Source organism: Chenopodium quinoa, unplaced genomic scaffold, assembly GCF_001683475.1.
Source record: "Chenopodium quinoa cultivar QQ74 unplaced genomic scaffold, ASM168347v1, whole genome shotgun sequence".
Classification (NCBI taxonomy): Eukaryota; Viridiplantae; Streptophyta; class Magnoliopsida; order Caryophyllales; family Amaranthaceae; genus Chenopodium; species Chenopodium quinoa.
In genome coordinates, this window is record NW_018742720.1 from 1,580,469 (window position 1) to 1,601,782 (window position 21,314).

The window sequence follows — 21,314 nt, forward strand, 5'->3', positions numbered from 1 at the left end:
CAAAATATGGGTTAAACTTTGAAGACTTGACTATAAACTCTCGATGTTCTAGAATTGAAATTATTTTTGCTAAATTAAAATTATGTTTACTGAATTGAAATTATTTTTGTTCAACTTAAATTATTTTTACTAAAATAAAATTATTTTTGCTTAACTCAGCATGTTTTAATTGAACTATTTTTTTGTTATATATAATTACTGAGCATTATTGTTTTAAAGTGAAGGGAACATAGCCTTAATATAGTTGTATAGATTTAACTTTCCCCCTCCCCCCTTTTTATAAATTTTAGTTTCCTTTTTATTTTGTCCACCCCTCCTTGACTCCCATTGTTGAAAACTTGAAATATATCTTATCAAATAACACAAGTAAGCGTCCCACATTAATAAAATAAAAAAAAGTTAAAAAATTGAAAGAGCGAGTTAAACACTTATAAGGCTAAGGGGCTAAACCCCCTATTATCATATGATTTTGGGATGAAACATCTTTTATTCTTGTGGAGTGAAATTTCTCTTGGTTTGCGGGTGCAACCCAGACCCGTATTTAATATAGTATTAGAGTTGGACCCATGGTTTAGGACCTTAATGGCTTGAATATATTACCAGACCCATGGCTTGGGACCTTTAATGGCATAAAGTATTCTGGGCCAAATTGAATTGGATCATGTGATCGATCCTTGAGTTAAAGGCACATTACATGTGAGGGGGAGTGTTGAAATATATCCTATCAAATTAAATAATACATGTAAGTGTCCTACATTGATGAAAAGTTAAGAGTCAAAACATTTTATAGACTAAACCTCCTAGTACCATATGATTTTGGGATGAAGCATCCTTTGATCTTGTGGAGTGGACTCTCTCTTATTTGAGGGTGTGGCCAGACTCATACTTAACACCCACTCCTTTTGTTAGATATCAAATTGAACGAATTCGAAATTTTAAAATTATTTTGAAGTGATTGGATACGAGTTTAGGAAAAAACGAACAATTTGGAGAGTTATAACAAGTACCTCCGATTTTTATTATTTGCAACTTTAAAATATTTTATATCTTATAAATAATTACTCCAAAGTTGCAAATAATAAATATCGGAGGTAATAATAATAATATTGATTTGTTGTGTATCTTATACTCCGTAGATTGATAGTGTAAGAAATTCAATATGTAATCCTTGAACATAAGTGATTATTGGATATAAACTAACATGAGCTAATTGAAGTTAAGTGATCCAATTGACTATTCGATTTATTTTATGATGAAATTAGTATATTGTCACTTGATTAGTCTCAAAATTTCAATAAAGAGCAAATTTTGCGTAAGACTGGACTCATTGCGAGTCATATATATCGGATAACAATAATCTATTAATTAACATTTATAATCTAATAAGTAGTATCTAACATGAGAAATCTAATATCTGACATTGATAATCTAATGTCATATTTTTAAATTATTAACTAGTATTTGGGCCCGGACGATGCCCCAGATTATTACTTTATTTTCTTGTAATTAACTTTATTATACATATTAAATATTTTGTATAAAAAAATTAACATAAATATCACATAGTTTGGCGGTAAAATGCTTAGTTCTAGAATAAGAGGTTGTAAATTCAAATCTTATAGAGACCTTTTTTTTTTTTTTTTAATAATTATTATTACTAGTTATAAGTGCATGACATTAAATGAGAAACATATCGAAAGGAGATCCACGTGGTGTTGAGTGGGTGATGACATGGCGTAATTAGACGTTCGTTGATTGGATGATGTGGCGCAATAAAGGAATCTTCATGACACATAGACTGTTTTAATAACGCATTTTAATATATAGTATAAGTTTTAGATATACTAGTTTTGTGCCCCGTTCGATGTCTGGGTTGTTTATGAAATTTTAAGATAAAATTATATTATAATTCAATTTAATTGATTGAAAATAGAATTCTAAATTAATTTTTTTTTTCTAAAAAGTCTATCTATATTTATCCAACGTGGTACGACACGATGATGTTATCTTGTGACCTAATTATAAGTTTTTTATTTGGTATTTTATCGAAAATAAAACTCTAAACTAACCCTCTTATTCTAAAATTCTATCTAATTTGATTGAAAAAAGAATTTTTAACTAATTTTTTTTATCTTATGAATCTATTTAAATCTGTTCAAGGTGGCACGATACTTGGCAAAAAGTTAGAATGCCAAGTGTCACTATTTCGTGATCTGGCTAAAAGTTCAGCTTTATATATTAGTTATATGATATGATTAGACTTACTATGAGTGTGACTCACCCAATTTTTTTTCCTTCAATGATATTCATTATCTACTAAATAATTAAATATGAGAACGATCCTTCACCAATAAGTCAATAACTAATACAATTCAATGAGTGCTCAAATAAAATCCACCAAATTTAATGATCTTCGTCCCACTTTACAATATTAGTCAAGAACTCTCGTGACAGTCGAAGGTAGACTTCTTTTATTGTTAAGGAATATAATTGCCAAGAAAATTCAAATGTCTACCATCTAGAAGAGTAGAATGTTTATGGCTACTCCGTAGTAAAGAACCAAGTATTCAAATGATCTTATACCATACTATACGAAGTACTCGTACCAATAATATAGATGGTCAAATCCCTTCTATAACATTTAGGCTTACTCAGTTACTCCCTTGTTTCATAGTTCATATGTTGAGAACATACATTATATGCTAATATGTTGTTTTTTTTATTTTTATTATTAATATGTATCAGTAAAAATAGTCCGCTAGTGACAAAGTGAAATATGTGAATAGTGTCAAAAGTAAGGGTCTTGTTCTCATTGACTGAACTCAGCTGAACTAAACTAAACTGAACTGAACTGAACTAAACTGAATAGAATAGCGCTGAACTGAACTGAATATTTTATAAGAAAAGGAAATTAGGAGCTGAACTGAACTGGACTGAATTGAGCTGAATTGAGCTGAACTGGACTAAACTGAACTGAACTGAGCTGAGTTGAACTGAACTTCAACGTAAGAGAACAGGCCCTAAGTGATACATTTATTGTGATGAAAAGAATTAGTGATTATGGTATTTGCAAACTACACTCGCTCCTAAGATGTTTGGGTCAACTGATCTCCTTAATTAACATAGTACATAACAATCAAGCCAATGTGATTGAATCTTTTTTTTTTTAGAAGAATGACCACAATAATTAGCACTTCACATACATCAAAAAAACCTAATTACATGACTGAACACTTAAAAGTAAAGAAGGAACCAAGAAGGTAGGAGAATCATTTACTCTTAAGCAAATGTGAATTCTAGGGTTGATATGATTGAAAGTAAAGGATAAAGGTATGTAAGCGGATCATCTACGTGACCACGTGTAATAACTCAATTTTAGCGAGGCCAATTGAAGGGAGGGGTTCTAGCCTTTAGTATCCTACGATCGACTTGAATACTATGTAGTACAAAGATACACTCCATAATTCAAATATATATACACTCCCTAGTACCTCCGTTATTTTTTTTTTTATTTTTTTTATTTTTTTGAGAAAAACGTTATTTTAGTGTTTTACATTAATATAAAAGGATATATTTACGAGAAATAAAAAAAGATAAATGATAAACATAACCCATAAATAAAAAGCTAAAAAAGGAAATATTGAAAATAAATTGATATTAATTACACCAATATATGATTTTGTCATGAATTCCCTACTTAATTTCATTTCAGTAAGTGTATTTAATGCTTAAATATAATCCTTCTTAAAAGCTACGTATATTATTACCCATAAAAAATTCTTTTGTTAAAGTGAAACCAAAAAAAAAATATGGAGTATATTTTTTCCAAATACTTTTGACATAATAAGAATGGAGTCATCACATTATATCCTTCTCGAAAACATTGACTTAATTTTTGTTTTTGGCAAATTTTTGAGTCCGTTGAGTATGGATCGGCAAAATCAGTGAATTTTATGACTAATAGACTAGCTTAGCCTTGTGGTCAATTCCAAGGGACTATTAAAGTCATGCTATACTTTTATAGTATTTTTTATTCAAATAGTTTTGACCTCGCATATATGGACATATTTTTCAGGAAAAATTGTAAATAACCACCCATTAAATCACCAAAAATTGATTTTACCACCTAGTTATTTCTTTATTTTAAATAACCACCTCTAAAAGTGAAAAACATTAGAAATCAACACCTTTAAAAACCGATTATACATTTAAAAACCGATTATACATATAGAAAAAATGAATATTATGATCCTTAAAGGCCAAAGTTGCGGCAGGTTATCCTCTCAATCCTCAAAAAAAGACAGAATTGGAGCTTACGCCATAATATTTTGTCCATTGAAATTAATGATGAGAGTCTTAATAGGTACACGACATTGCAATTTGCAAATCCAAGCATTGGTCGTTGCCATTGACCTAGAAAAGTCGAATCTTATAATGATGGGCCTTCTAGAAAGCATTGAATAAATGAAAAGTAGTAGTTACATGATTAGTATATCCTGCATCCCTAATACAGAGAAATAAGAATGTAATTTAGGGACGGAGGGAGTACTTTCATAATTAGTACGGAATATTGATCTATAGTCTTAAAACAGTGACTAGGCCAAATACTTTTGGGCATGCATGTTTTCAGTTCAGGTGGTTTTTATTCTGTTATTATTACTAATAATAGAGCCGTCAAAAGCTGACCCGACCCGAAATACCGACTTTAACCCGACCTATTAACCGCCCCGTCTGAACCCGAAAAGAACGGTGACCCGAACCCGACCTGAAACCAACCCTAGACCCAAGTTGACCCGAGTATTTGAGACCTGAACCCGAACATTAACCGACCTAGAGACGACCCGGCCCGAATGTAACCCGTAAATTATTGACCTGAACCAAACCCAACATGAACCGAAATTGACCCAAACCCGTTTTAACCCGTCAAAACCCAAATTCAACTCGACTTGTTCCTAACCCGACCCGAATTCAACCCGACCTGTTCCTAACCCGACCTGAATTTAACCCGACCTACTACAAACCCGACTCGAATTTCAACTCAACATGTTACAAACCCAACCCGAATCAACCCGACTTGTTATTGACCCGACCCAAATTCAACCCGACTTGTTATTGAATCAATATGTATAGGTCGTTATCTCATGTTGGTATTGGGGCGGAAATTGTATCCTAACTCTATTCCTTCAATATTTCACTTTGAATTTTAAGAGGTTAGTTTCACAACATGTTTTTAGGGACGAATTTCAGGGACGAAACATGTTTTCCGCAAATTATTGACTTGAACCGAACCCGACTCGAACCCAAGAATGACCCGACTTGGAAACGACCCGACTTGATTAAACCCGCAAACTACTGACTTGAACCGAACCCGACTTGAACCCGAGAATGACCAGACCTGATTATAACTCGGAAATAATTGACTTGAACTGAACCCGACTCAAACCTGAGAACGACTCTAACTCGTTTAAACCCGTAAAGATCTGAATTTAACCCGACCTATTTTTCACCCGACCCAAATGTAACCCGACTTTTTACTAACCTGACCCGACCCAAACCCGATAAGATGTATGACCTTACTCAAACATGACCCAACCCGAGCCCGACCCGCATATGTTATGACATTAACCAGTATTGACCCGACCCGAGATGACCCGACTCACACTAACCCGACTCAAACCCGACCCGTTTACCTAAATTGACGGCTCTAACTATTACTATTACTATAACAATAATTATCATTATAATTCCTACGTTTTATTTTGCTTGTCTCACTTGGAAAGATATTATAATAGAAATGAAATTTACTACTCCATACATTAAAGATTAGGTAATTAAATCTATACTTCTAAACATAGTTATGTGGGATTTTAAAATTCGTCTTCTTTTTTTTTTCTTTTTTTTTTTCGCTAATCTACAATTTATGTTGAATTTTATGAAATACATATCTTGACATATTTAGATTATTGACCCATTGGAAAATGTGAAAGAGTACTGCATTTGAATATGATAAACTTTTTTTTTTGAACGGTAATTATTATGATAATTATTGTTATTTTTATTATTTAATATTATTATACGAAGTATTAGTTATTAGTACTATATACAATAAGAGTAGTGTTATACGTAGCCTTTAGGGATATGAACAATCACTTAATAATTTTCGTTATTTGGTATTAATTTAGAAATGCATGACGTAATCATGTGCAAATTAGTGTAAATTATACAATATACTAAAGTAATCATCGGAGGGACACTTGACACGATTTTGTGAAAATAATTCCTTCCAAAATGCTCTACTTTTTTTTTAAAAAAAAATATATTAAAAAATCATTAAAATTCTTTTGATAAAATTTTTTAAAGGATTAATAAATTCAAATTTCAAAAAGAATTCAGTGTTACAAAAGTCATTTTATTTTAATTAACTATTATTATTAATAAATCATAATTTATAAATCCGTGCATTACATGGGGCCAAAAACTAGTTAATGTTATATTTTTATTTGTTTTTTTTTAGCATCTTATATATAGTCCTTAGGGCTATATATATAGCATTTTTCATATAATAATACTAATTAATAATAAAAAATTATCATAATAATAATAATTGTCCACAATATAAGAGGAGTAGCCTCGCCCTTAGCCTTATAAAGTGTTTAATTCTCTTTTTTTTTAAAAAAAAAAAAATCAATATAGAACACATACATGTGTTAAAAAAAATCAATATAGAACACATACATGTGTTGTTTGGGGAGACTATGGGGCCTATGCCTCAGAAGTATTATTGTAGATTTATTTTGCTGTTATTATTATTATTTTTTTGACAGGATTGTTGTTAAAGTAATAAAAGAATAGGAGAATTAAATGTTCCTGATTAATATATATGAATTATAATAGCATTCCAATGGCTAGCATAATTAGCTTGTCATGTCACATAAAATTTCAAACTATTCCCTTTGTAGCTGGTTTGAGCCCCAACTATCTACTAGATTGTGATCTTAATGAGCCATACTTTTTTAATTAACTTCTAAAATTTAACTTTATTAATATATCAATTTGCCTCTTTTTGTCACCTTTTTTCTCAAGCAATTAAATTTGCTTGACCAATCTAATTTCAATCTTTAGATCTAGTATACTCAAACTACTACCCAAGGAAGTTTGTAAATTGCAAGGAGTCTAATTACAACTAATATTAGGGATACTCTAATTCCATAATTTTTAAAATAACTACTCACAACCTATGAGCTAATTGTCCATTATTATTACTTAAACTAAATTAAGTAGTTCACTATTGAAATTTTATGTTAAATCAAGACCAAAATGCGCATCATAATTTTAAAATTAACTTACATATATACTTGTACAAGATATAATATTCAAAATGGCACGTACGACACCAACTATTGGTTGGTTTCTCACTTTCGCATATTCATAGTATTACCTTGAAGGCTTGAATAGAGTTCGAACTAGACTTTAGACAATAAGGTAAGGTCAAATTAATGAAGTTTGCCATTTACTTAAGTAGAGATATTAATTGTTAGTAATGTATCATGTATATGTCAATGTGAAAAAATAATTAAAAAAAATCGAAATACTCTGTAATACCTTATGTTAGGTGACTTAGGTAATTGAATAGTCCAATATGAGCTTTTAAATGAGCTGTAATAGATATAAAATCACAATTAACCAACGTTTCGTTGTCACCTTTAACTTCATAATTTTTTCAATTTTTGAGTTAGTTTATGTCATACTATGACCGTATATATATTAGTATTGGTCCAAATACGTACAAGCAAGGTACTTATTATCATGTCATGTGTATTAAAAATTATCCATTAAATTTATTGAATTTATAAAATCAAGGTAATATAATGAAGTACTTGATTATCATCAACTTTTTACTTGCTTTAATTTAATCTGTTCACTAGTAGAAAAATAGCAAAGGGCACCGGTTCAAACCCGGCTTAAGGCACCGGTTTGAACCCGTGCCTATGTGGGGGGTGCCAATTACCCCCCTTTAGGCACCGGTTCAAAACCGGTGCCATAAACCGGTGCCTTAAATAGTTCCGCAAAATATTATTTTTTAGTGGAAGCTCTTTTAGGCACCGGTTAACCGGTGCCTTTTGGGTATTTTTTTTTTCTTGCAATAATAATAAAAATAATAGACAAACAAACATCAGAAATACGAACCAAACAAAAATAAATGGTAAAATACGGAGTCTTGAAATTGTTATATTCAACAACAAAACAATGGTAAATCACATTATATTCAAGTAAATTGTTATTGTACAATACAAACAAAAAAAATTAAAAAATTACAATGAATTATAATGAAATTCAACTCAGAAATTGAAATTGTAAAACAATAAAAAAAAAAATTACAACATCAAAACAATATTCCAAAAAAAAAAGTCTTGAATCCATGATGCATGAATTAACACCTGCATCAATTAAAACCCATAAATTATTAAAACTAAAAAAAAAATACGAGAAACAATAACCCAGAAAACTCATGCATGAAAGAGAAAGAGAAAATCAATCCAGAAAACCCAAAAAACGGCACAAACAATGAATTATAATGACAAAATCAATTAACCCAAAATCAAACCCAACAATCAATTAAACCCAGCAAACCCAGAAAATCAATTAACCCCAAAACTTTCGAAAAATCAATTAAGTGCAAAAAATGACAAAATCAATTAACCCAAATAATTCCAAGATCAATTACACCAATCAATTTTGAACAATATTACAACAATCAAACCTGATTAGGGGATTTTGCTCCCACCAATCGGAATGCGCCACGTGGACCAATCAGGTCCTGCCAAGTGTCCCCCAATTGGAACAGTCAGGGCTTCCCACGTGGCACGCGCTTATTCGTCCACCTTGGACCTGTTATGTCAAGACATGTGGCATACTCCCTGCCTAATGGAGAAACCGGCCACCCAGGCCCAACTTCCGAGGGAAGCCCAATCGGCCCTAGGTTTACCTAACCCTAGGATGGGCACGTTTCCCAAGGTTATAAATACCTCCCTTAATCCTCATTAAGGGGATGACAAAAAAAGAGAACAGAAACATTACGGAGAAAACACATTAATTACACACAGTAATAACCGGCTGATCTCGCTAACAAAGCAGATTACCTACATTAAACACTCTCACCTAGAGAAACCAAATCACTTTAATTTCCGCATTAATTACTCCTTAATCAGGTACTAACTTGACCGTTGGAGGCGGAGCTCACAGGAGTCTCCGTTATTTTGCAGGTACAGGCGTCCGGTTCCAGTCTCGGAATTGTAACTCTCCCGCAGGACATCAGAAAACCCCGAAACATTTTGGCGCCGTCTGTGGGGAGAGTACTTCTGAGATGGCATCCAAGTCTGTACCGACTCCTGAAGAGAGGCGTCCCCTAGAAGACCCTCAAGTTCAGTCGGACCATGATATCGAAAGTGAATTTGAAGTTGAAGCTCATACAGCTTCAGACGGGACCCTAAGGGCCCGGCGTACCCGTCATACCGAAAGGAGGGAACGGGAGCATCTTCAAACAGGAAGCGAGCCAGCAGGCGCACCGCCTGTTCGGCAACAGCCGACTGATGGGTCTTCTCCCATCACAAGGAACGAACTCATGACCTTCATGAGGGAATTCAAGGGAGAGATTCAAGAGTTGATCAACAAGAAGCCGCCTGCTCCAGTCAAGGAGCAGTCGGCCAAGAAACCCTCCACTTCACTGAAGAGGAAGCCAGTTCAAGGGCGAGAGGCGACTCCTCATCCTAAATCTAGGAAGCGGGAGCCACCTGCCCTTGATTTCACAAAATTCCGTTATCCTACAGGAAATAGGAAACCTGTTCGTCATATTCAGGCGGACGGGTCGAAGCAAACATTCACAGATGCTCGGCTACTGCTAGAGCAGAAGAAGAGTGACCGATTGTCAGAGTCGGCCTCTACTTCAAACTTTCAAGACAGTTTGCGAAATGCCTCGATGAGGCATACTCAGTCGTACCATGAGAGTCAGTCAGGCGGCACCTCCCGTCAGTCCGGCTTTCATAGTGACCAGGCGGTACCAAACTTACCATTTGTGCCGCAACAACAGTATTTTTTGCAGCCACCTCCGTTTGGTGGACCTGCAGCAAAAAACGTCCAACCTATGGACTGGCAGCTACGGTTGCTTAGACTTGGTGAACAGCCGTCGGCCTTCTCCAAGGAAATTACTGAAGCCGCTCAGCCGGCCAAAGTAAAAAATGTACTAGTAGGCGCCTATGACGACACTACTAACCCAGAAGACCATCTGATGGCATTCACCAACCTGATGTACCTTCAAGGGTTGGATGATCCCACTTGGTGCAAGTGTTTCCCAGCGACTCTCAAAGGAATCGCACAGCAATGGTTCGGCAACCTGCCGACTGGTTGTGTAAATAACTTCAGGACGCTTGCTTACTTATTTGCCTCCAACTTCGCCATGAACATCCCTGCGAAGAAAACGACCCTTGATTTAGGAACAATTCAGCAGGGCGAGAAGGAGGGGCTTCGTTCTTACATCAGGCGGTTTAACCTGATGAGAATACAGATTCAAGGGTTACCGGATGAGGTAGCTTATACTGACTTTTTCAGAGGTCTCAAAGACGGGTCTACCTTCAAATTTGATTTGGTTCGAAACAGGGTGGCGACTCTTCAAGAGGCCTTGATTGAAGCAGAAGCCTATATACAGGCGACTGATCTTTGTACGATAAAACAGTCGGACGGGAAAAGGTTCGACAAAAGAGAAGGACGACAGAAACAGTCGTCTAACAAAGATGAGAAAAGAAAAGAGGTCTGGTCGGCTGATTCCTCTAAACAGACGGCCCAGAAAAATAAAAAAGAATTCAAACCATACTCCCCAAAGTATGCGTTTAACAAGGATAACCAGTTTATCCTAAAAGAAATCAAGGGACGAATCTCAATTGAGAAGCCGGTCCCCATGAAGGGTTCTGCAAACAACCGGAACCAAGATAAATTCTGTGCTTATCATGATGATGTTGGTCATCACACCAATGACTGCATCAGTCTCATGCGGTACCTAGACCGCCTGGCTGAGCAAGGTGATCTTGACACTTATGTCAAGAAATCTACGGGGAACACTTCCTCAAAAAAGCAGTCGGCCAAAAGAATCAGCAGGCCGACAGCTCTGATACAGATGATGCAGTCGTCTACACCATTGCAGGCGGCTTCTCAGGAGGCGGCCCCACTATTAGGGGCAACAAAGACAATATCAGGCGGTTAGATATAAATTCCGTTCACCAAGAACGGTCGTCCAAATATTCATTTCCTGAGATTGTCATCACTGAAGAAGATCTAGGAGGGGTAAGGGGGTCGCATGACGACCCTCTCGTTATTGAATGTAAAGTGGCCAACCAGAGAGTTGGCCGAATCCTCATAGATACCGGAAGCTCCTCAGATCTCATCAGTAGCAAATGTCTGTCGAAACTAAAATATCAGACTGATTGCATACATCCGGCCTCCCACCCTTTAGTAGGGTTTGGAGGAGGAGTCGTCCACCCACTGGGACGAGTAGATTTACCCATCCGCCTGGGCGAAAAAGGGGAAGGACGACACATGGTAGTCCGGTTCCTGGTAGTAGAGGAACTCTCGGCCTACAACATGATTCTGGGTCGACCTACCCTGAATAATTCCAAGGCTGTTATAATCCCATCTCTTATGTTGCTCAAGTTTGAGAGGGATAATGGAACAGTCGGCTCCCTAAGGGGAGATCAGAGGATGGCCCGAGAGTGCTATCTCTCGGATGTCAAGCCCACTGTTATGGCTACTGGATCAAGCGGTGAAAAAACAGACCTTGACAAGGAGAGTGCGCCTGTTCAAGAAGCAGGCGGCAAAAAGAGAAAGGCATCCCAGACAGGGGCTGCAAGAAAAGCAAGAAAATAGCAATCATTGGCAGAGGAGCGGCCGGATGAGTTCCGCCCTCAGCCGGCTGGTGAGCATGCGGACCTGATCTTAGACGACTCACATCCTGACCGAACAGTCAAAGTTGGGACGACTGCTCTGAGAAACCTTGGTGACAACTTTCACAACCTATTGAAAGAATACAAGGACATCTTTGCATTCGAAGTCCATGAAATGCCAGGCATTAGTCCTGATCTGGCGGTACATAAACTGGCCGTGGATCCGAAAAAGAAGCCGGTACGGTAAAAAAAGCGGAACCATGGCGAAGAAAGAAGTCAGGCGGCAGCCGCCGAAGTTAAAAAATTACTTGATGCAGGGTTCATTCGGCAATGTTACTTCCCAGACTGGGTTGCAAATGTAGTGCTTGTAAAAAAGTCGAATGGCACCTGGCGAATGTGTGTAGACTACACAGACTTAAACAAGGCGTGCCCCAAAGACAGTTACCCTCTGCCTAAAATTGATAACCTGGTCGACTCAACAGCCGGCCATGCCTTGATGAGTTTTATGGACGCCTATTCTGGTTTCCATCAAATTCCTTTATGGAAGAAAGATCAGGAGAAGACGGCCTTCGTCACTGATCAGGGGTTATACTGTTACACGGTCATGCCGTTTGGTCTTAAGAATGCCCCGGCTACCTTCCAACGAATGATAAACACTGTGTTCTTTGATCAGATTGGGAGAAACGTCGAGGCATACATTGATGATATGATTGTCAAGACTAAACTTCAGAAAGATCATCTGTTGGACCTCCGAGAAACTTTCGCCACACTCAGGCGGCACCATGTCATGCTCAATCCCAAGAAATGTGTATTTGGAGTTGAGTCTGGGAAATTTCTCGGATTCCTTATCAATCAGAGAGGAATAGAGGCAAACCCTGAGAAGGTGCAGGCGGTCATTGACATGCAGTCGCCTCGTACCATCCGAGAGGTTCAGAAGTTAACAGGTTGTCTGGCGGCCTTGGGAAGATTTCTAAGCCGATCAGGCGACAAATGCCTATACTTTTTCCAGGCAATTAAGAAAAAGGCAAGGTTTGAGTGGGGGCCGGATGCTGAGGTCGCCTTCCAGAAATTAAAAGTTCACTTGCATTCCTTGCCGAGGCTGGTCAGCCCTTTGCCCAAAGAGGTTCTCTACATGTACCTGGCCGTCTCTGATCATGCGTTAAGCGTTGTTCTCCTTGCTGAAAGGGACGGCTGTCATCTCCCGGTCTACTTTGTCAGTCACGTACTGAAAAATGCCGAGTTGAGGTATCCCCTAGTGGAGAAATTTGGTCTTGCACTCTTCATGGCTGTTAAAAAATTGAAGCCCTACTTTTTGGCACATGCAGTCGTCGTGTATACAGACCAACCTATCGAGCGGCCACTTACCATCATGGAGTCGTCAGGCCGAATGATCAAATGGGCCATAGAAATACAGAGCCTCGAAGTTACTTTCGAGCCTAGAAAAGCAGTGAAGGGGCAAGCCTTTGCTGAGTTTATTGTAGAGATGACTCGTCCTCCTGACTCTCAAGTTCCAGACCAAGTATGGAAGGTATATGTGGACGGAAGCTCTACTTCAAATGGTTGTGGAGCAGGCGTCATATGTCAGTCGCCAGAGGGCGACAGGTACGAGTATGCTCTACGCTTCAGTTTTCAGGCTTCAAACAATGAGGCAGAATATGAAGCTTTACTAGCCGGGATCCGCATGTGCAAGGCGGCAGGGGCAAGAAAAATAGACGCCTGTTCCGATTCACAATTGATAGTGAGTCAGTACAATGGCGAATACGAAGCAACCCATCCGGCCATGATCAAGTATTTACAGGCGGTCCGACAAGCAGTCGGCTCCCTTGAGGATTTCCATCTGATCCAAGTGCCGAGAATCAGAAAACAACCAGGCGGATGCACTGTCAAAATTAGCATCATCCGCCTCCTCTGATACTCCTCGAACTGTTTTTTGGGAAGTAATGGAGAAGAGAAGCATCGAGGAAAACCCTATTGGAATCCTAGACAGAAGCTCAACCTGGATGGATTCAATCAGGGCATATCTGACAAACGGTACACTGCTGGATGATACTCAACAGGCGGCAGCACTGAAAAAACGAGCCACCTGTTTTGAAATGATAAAGGGAGAACTTCACAAAAAGGGGTACCTTCAACCCTTCTTAAAGTGTGTTACTCCAGAAAAGGGACGAGAGATACTAGACGATCTTCACTCTAGTTACTGTGCTTCTCATATAGGTGGTAGGATGCTTGCTCAAAGGGCAAGGCGGCAGGGCTACTTTTGGCCTACTTTGGAAGCAGATGCAATGGAGATGGTGAAAAAATGTGACAAGTGCCAAAGGTTTGGCAAACTAATTCACCGTCCGGCTACTGACCTCACTACCATTCACAGCCCACTACCGTTTGCTAAGTGGGGCATGGACATTCTGGGTCCATATACGCCTGCTACAGGCGGAAGGAGGTACATACTTGTTGCCGTCGACTACTTCACTAAATGGGTAGAGGCGGAGGCTGTAAAGGGAATCAAGACGAAAGATGTAATTTCATTCATTTGGAAAAATGTCATCACTCGGTTCGGGGTTCCCATGTCTATGGTTTTTGATAATGGTCCCCAATTTGAGACGCCTGTTCTCAAAAGCTGGTTGGGTGATCAAGGAATTGCAAACTACTTTGCATCTGTCGGCCGTCCACAAGCAAACGGCCAGGTAGAAGCCTTTAATAAAATCATCTCAGACGGTCTCAAGAAAAAGATTAAATGAGCAGGCGGCCTATGGGCGGATGAATTACCACATGTTCTCTGGGCCATTAGGACGACTGAAAAAGGGGCGACTGGAGAAACTCCATTCCTCCTAACTTATGGTGCGGAAGCTGTTCTTCCAATAGAACACTACGAGCCGACTCTTCGAGTAATGCTATATGACGAAGAGGCAAACTGGGAAGCCATGCGCCTGGCATTAGACTCACTTCCTGAAAAGAGGGGCAATGCTGTCTTGCGCCATGAGATCTATCGCCTGAGAATGACTAGATCATACAACAAAAAAGTACACAGGCGTCCACTCAAAGTAGGGGACTTTGTACTTAGAAAAATGGAAGCAGTTGGTAGGGCTAATGAGTCTGGAAAACTAACTCCCAACTGGGAAGGACCCTACCGAATCTATGAGGAAGTCAGAGACGGTACCTACCGTCTGGAAACACCAGACGGACAACCGTTGCCTCGAACTTGGAATGTAGATAATCTTATGAAATATTTCTTTTGAATGATGTAAATAGTCAAGAGCTACTTAATAAAAGTGCACTTACTATTCAATTTTGTACTACGAGGGGCATGCCGTCTGTACCTTTACAGTCGGCTACTCTCCATTGAGTTTTTCACTCTATCTTCAGAGGGGCATGCCGTCTGTACCTTTACAGTCGGCTACTCTCCATTGAGTATTTCACTCACAATAGGGGCATGTCGTCTGGGCATATAGTCGGCTACTCTCCATAAGAAGATGGCCGACTGGTTCCAAACACATATCCACCCCCCTAATACTTAGCTAAAAAGATTAGGGCCTGGCCGACCCTGTGCCTAACAGGCGGCTACCCTCCTTTTACTTAGCACCATGTTCACCAAGAACTTACCAAGGCCACAGGCCGAATGATCAGACCAGGCGCCAAGCCAACTGATCAAATCTACAAAACTAATACGACCTGTCCCAACATCATAGCAGGCGTCCGACGGCATCCCTCCGGATGAAATTCGTCGCAGAGAGCAGCTCCTTTTGGGTGGAACATTGTTCTATAAACTAATTACACGGCACCTATACGACTGTCCCCAAGGGAAACCACGTAGCCGTTTTTGAGACAAGGATAACTCTATCACTAACCAAACCAGTGGTAGCAGTTGACATCTGAGTCAGATGACCGCCTGTATTACTTGGGATAAATGCAGGGGGTACCTATTGAGTTAATAGCCAACAAACATTGGCGAATCAAGGGGTCTAGCCGGCCTACGCCGCCTGGTACCTCTACTACTCAAGCAAAAGTGACGGCGACTGAGTAACTCCAACGTTTACTCATAGTCACTCCCTCAAATTTGGTATGGAACCTAAAAAGGTTTGAGTAGACCACCTGTTTTTTTGGCTAACAGGGGCACTCAAACCCCTATTCCTACTAGGTAACCTATTGAGTTAATAGCCAACAAACATTGGCAAATCAAGGGGATCAGCCGGCCTCCGCCGCCTGGTACCTCTACTACTCAATCTAGATTGTGACGAAGACTAAGTAACTCCTATGTTAACTTAATAGTCACTCAAACTTAGTATGGAGCCTAAAAGGTATGAGTCGTCCGCCTGTTTTTAACAAACAAGGGCTCTCAACCACTACTCTTGCTAGGTTAAAAAATTATGAGTTAAAAGCCAACAACATTGGCAATAAAGGGAAACAACCGGTACCCGCCGCTTGTTATCTCTACTACTCAATCCCTTGGCGACTAGGTAATACTCTATTTACTTGGTCAGACCACTTTCCTACTTGGTTAAATTTACAAATGACAGGCCGCCTGCCTAAAAAGGATCCAGACAAAATAGTTCGAATACCGATTGGATAAATGGCCGACTGATCGTCTATCCTGGAAACAGACAACCAGTCGTCCAGGGGCATAGGCGGCGTACTACCTATCCGTACCTGTCTGCAACGTTCGGCCATGTAAAACAGTCGGTCTAGTAAACAATTGGATATTAGATATGGAATACTTAGACAAATTTGAAGCAAAACAAAAATTCATTAAAAATAAGCCGGTCATTAAAGACCAGCAAAATATTCAAAGCCCCGGCCCCCTGGCCGGGTAAATACAAAGCAAACGGCACGCAGGCCGTGGAAAGAATACATAGAGCTTAAGAAGGGGGCAGTTCAGTATTAGCAGCTGCCGCCTGGTCAGCACTCTTCTTGCTGGACTCGGCTTCAGCTGCATCCTTTTTTGATGCCTTACCCCCAAGCGGCACAAGCGCCACTACCGGCTCCTCCTCCTCCAACGCTTCCCCCAACGCCTCTTCTTCAGCAGCCGCCAGGATCTCTTGATTATATGTTTCCGAACACTGGCGGTACGTTCTTTCCCAAGAGGCAAAGTCGGCACTGGGGAAGAGGCGGCCCCAGGTCATGCGCTGGATTTGAGCGGAGTCTTCCATCATCTCCCGGACCAGCTCTTTCTTCTCTTGCTCGGCCTTTTCCGAGAGCTCTTGGGTAAGACTCTTCTCCTGGGTCACCAGGCGTTCCTTTACGCTGGCCAAGGATTTCTCCATGGCTTCGTAAGAGTACATTTTCAGGCGAAGAGGTTTCAGCTCGGCCTTGAGATTTGTGATGGTCGCCTCCAGCTCGTCATTCTTCTTTTGGGCCGCCTCTAACTGAGCCCGAACAGCGGCGGTAGCCTGCGCCTGATAATAAAGAATATCAATGGTCAGTACTTCATTTTGGGCAATTTGAAACATTGCCTTATCACAGTCAGAGGCGGCCATAGCTTTTGCAGCCTTTACCTCTTTGTTCTTCCGATCAAGCGGCTTGCGAAGGCCGTTAACTCGGAGCAGGGCCTAAGTACAAAAAAACAGGCGTCAGTTTCCAAACAAAAAAGAAAACAGGCGTCCAGAAATTCAAATACTCAAAAATATGCTAAGTATACCTCAGCAAGGACCCCTGCAATCCCGTCAAGGTCAAGGGTGCCGACACCCCTGACCGCCTCCTTTTCAGCTGGAGGAACTGCCCTGATCATAGACTTGGCCATCTCTACCAAGTCAGGCTCCTGGGGGCCGGCTGCATTAAGCATAAACAAACGGATTAGACTTAGTAAAAAGGAGCAAGTCTAAAATTTACAAGGACAACTTCATACCTCTAGGCGGCCCAGTTGGAGTTTTAGAAGAAGTGGTCGGCTGTTTCTCAGCCGCCACCTGTTTCCTGGCAGAACCAGGAGAGCTCCCAACAGTCGTTTTCCGGGCCTTGGGGTCCGGCTGTTGGGAAGATGAAGCTCTTGGAGCACCCGTCTAAAAAAGAAGAAAAAAGTCAGTATATGCATAAACACTCCAAAAAGAGGGTGAAAGGTTCGGAGCTCACCAAGGGTGCCCCCTTCTTGGGGGAGTCGGTCGAAGCTTGTTGCATAATAGAGGCCCGCAACATGGCCGCCGCAGTCTTGGAGGCGGTGATTTTGCTCATGGCGTCAGCTGCAAAAACAAACAGCAAAGTTAATAAAAGATAAACAACAAATGTATGGAACAATAGAGTATTCGACAGGCCGACTACCTCTTGAGCACCGACTGCTGAGGCCGCAGGCGGCCAAAAAGTACTCGTCATAGAGCCACTTGAAGCTCGGGACGCAGTGCAGGGGTACTTGCTCTCGTACCCCTGAAGTAGAGTCGACCCTCGACTCTACTTTAAAGAGTCCTCTATCAAGGATCTCTTTCTTAGCCTTGGGGGGAACAGGCGGCATGCTACGGCCGCCTGCAAGAAGGGGCGGATTCCTGTTCCACCTATTGAAGCGCTTGTTTTGCTCAATGTCGGAACTCTCAATGATGAAGAAGGTGCTCCGCCAGTCCTTCCACTTGTTTGCTTTACCTCTTGTCATGAGGTAGCCCCTGTGGCTTGTCAATTGATACCAGCCGGTACCGCCTGTCTTAGGGGTCCGGCTGAGATAGTTCATATGGGCGAAAGCCTCGAAGCTCGGCTCCACCCCGTGCAGTTCGCACCCGGCCACATAGCCGAGTACGTTGACCCAGGAGTTTGGGGCTAACTGCCATAACCCCAACTCATACCCATCCAAAATCCGCTGAACAGCCGGATGTAATGGGAAGCGAAGCCCTGCCTTGATGGCCGCCTCGTAGCAGCCAAAGCAGGAGCTTTCATAACTGGAACCAGCCGGCCAGACGACTGTGTCTTCTGGATCCGGCACAAACACTAGAAAGTCGGGGCCCATGGTGTGGTTTGCAATAAAGCTCTCCACTTTCTCTTGCATGGCTGTGATTCGGCCCCGAGGTACCGTGCAGTAGTAGGGGGTATTTAGCTCTCGGTAAGAGGTGGATGGTTCCGCCCAATTGTCCCCCTTCTCAACTGCGTGAGAAAGTCTCGCCTCTTGCAGGCGGCTGTTTTTCTCTTTTGTACCCAAAGAAGCATGGCCAGAAGAGCTTGACTCGGAATCGTCCTCCGACGAGTCTGAAGAGGACGACTCCTCCCCTCTCCCGGAGGGGCCCGCCTCCTCTCTTTGAAAAGGAGCAGATTTGTTAACTGTTAAATGGGAAGGGGTCACTATGACTCCCCCCACAGAATTGCCGGCATCCAGGCCGCCTTGTTTCACTTCCACATCTGGCGCCTGGTCAGATGTTTCACTAATCGGCACCCTGTGGGAGGAGCCGTCTGAATTTGAGATCCTAGCTGTCTTTTTCGTTCTGGCCATCCTGCTCTGCATAGACACAGATACAGTCGGACTTTGTATAAAGGGCAAAGATGGGTCCGGAAAAGGGCAGGCGGCACTCCTAGTCATAGATTCAGCCGTCCCCGGTGACCGGCTGATCACTAACCTAGGTCGTGTCGTGTGCTTCCGTGGTGCCATTTCAGAAAATAAAAAGAAAATTAAGAGTAAGAGAACTGAGTTACCTGAACGAGTGACGGTTGATGAAGTTCTGGAAATCCGGTGCAGTCGGCTTGTCAGAACAGGCGGTAGGCAGAAAAGGTCCAAAATGTCAGAGCAAGTTCAGGGGTCCGAATGTTCTCAAAAAGTTCTCAAAGTGTGAAAATGACTCAAGACAACTCTCCCTTATATAGGCGAAGTGAGAAGGCGAAGGGTCACTTTCAGAATTCAAAATTTGGGCGGGAAAATCTCTCGTCCTTTCGCCGACTGACACCTGTAGAAGGTCGCTGCCTGTTACAGTGCGACACCTGTCACAGGTAACACGTGACCAATCACGTGCCACCTGTGAGGGGCAAATGATTAGGGGATTTTGCTCCCACCAATCGGAATGCGCCACGTGGGCCAATCAGGACCTGCCAAGTGTCCCCTAGTTGGAACTGTCAGGGCTTGCCACGTGGCACGCGCTTATTCGTCCACCTTGGACCTGTTATGTCAAGACATGTGGCATACTCCATGCCTAATGGAGAAACCGGCCACCCAGGCCCAACTTCCGAGGGAAGCCCAATCGGCCCTAGGTTTACCTAAACCTTGGGTGGGCACGTTTCCCAAGGTTATAAATACCTCCCTTAATCCTCATTAAGGGGGATTACAGAAACATTACGGAAAAAACACATTAATTACACACAGTAATAACCGGCTGATCTCGCTAACAAAGCAGATTACCTACGTTAATCACTCTCACCTAGAGAGACCTAATCACTTTAATTTCCGCATTAATTACTCCTTAATCAAGTACTAACTTGACCGTTGGAGGCGGAGCTCACAGGAGTCTCCGTTATTTTGCAGGTACAGGCGTCCCGTTCCAGTCTCGGAATTGTAACTCTCCCGCAGGACATCAGAAAACCCCGAAACAAATATAATTTATGATTTTGAGTGTTTATAATTTTAATCTTATTCACTACTAATATGAATAGTAGTAGTATATATGTTTTTAATCTATTTTCTACTAGTAATATAAATAGTGGTAGAATCTATTTTTAAAGTAATGCTCATTTTACTCAAAATGAGGTAATACTTGTTTTGTTTCTAAAAATATTTTTATACTTGTTTTATCAAAGACTTTGAATTAAGAAGTTATTAATGAGTATTTATTATTTTTGGGTATGATCGAATAAATCATGACGATGAGGAATTAATGACGGAGGTTGAGAGTTCGAATGATGATTATTGGAGAACAAGCTAAGTGAGATGATTAAGGATGATCGAATGAGGTAATCATTATGTCTAGCAATTGTGTCTAGTCATGTATATGTAACTATTATATATGTCTAACAACTGTGTTTAGTCCCGAATGTGTGTCAATTATGTCTGGTTATTGTGAATGCACGTGTGGAATCATAAATGGCATGTTATTATATAACATGTATGTTTGTATGATATGTTTGACTTGTTATGATTTAAAAGCGTGTAATGTGCAAATGACATGACATGACCTTACCTTTTATATCCTAGTATATATTTTTAATGACTTATGATATGATAAACATGTTTATTGATGTATTTCAGCCTTATGATTTATATTAATGATTTTATATATACAATGTTCAATTGATTTGCGGATCTCTCGAAAGTATGTTAATAATCTACGAATAACTTATTAAAAGATACACAACATAATAAATGAAAGTGAAAGACCTAGTCCATCTGGCAGTATATGTTATGTTTCGGTCATGCAATGCATGTACCCATGGGGCACCAGCCCAACTATGTCGAGCACCTGCTCTATGTTATGGGCACCGGCCCATCGCGGAAAACGTTCC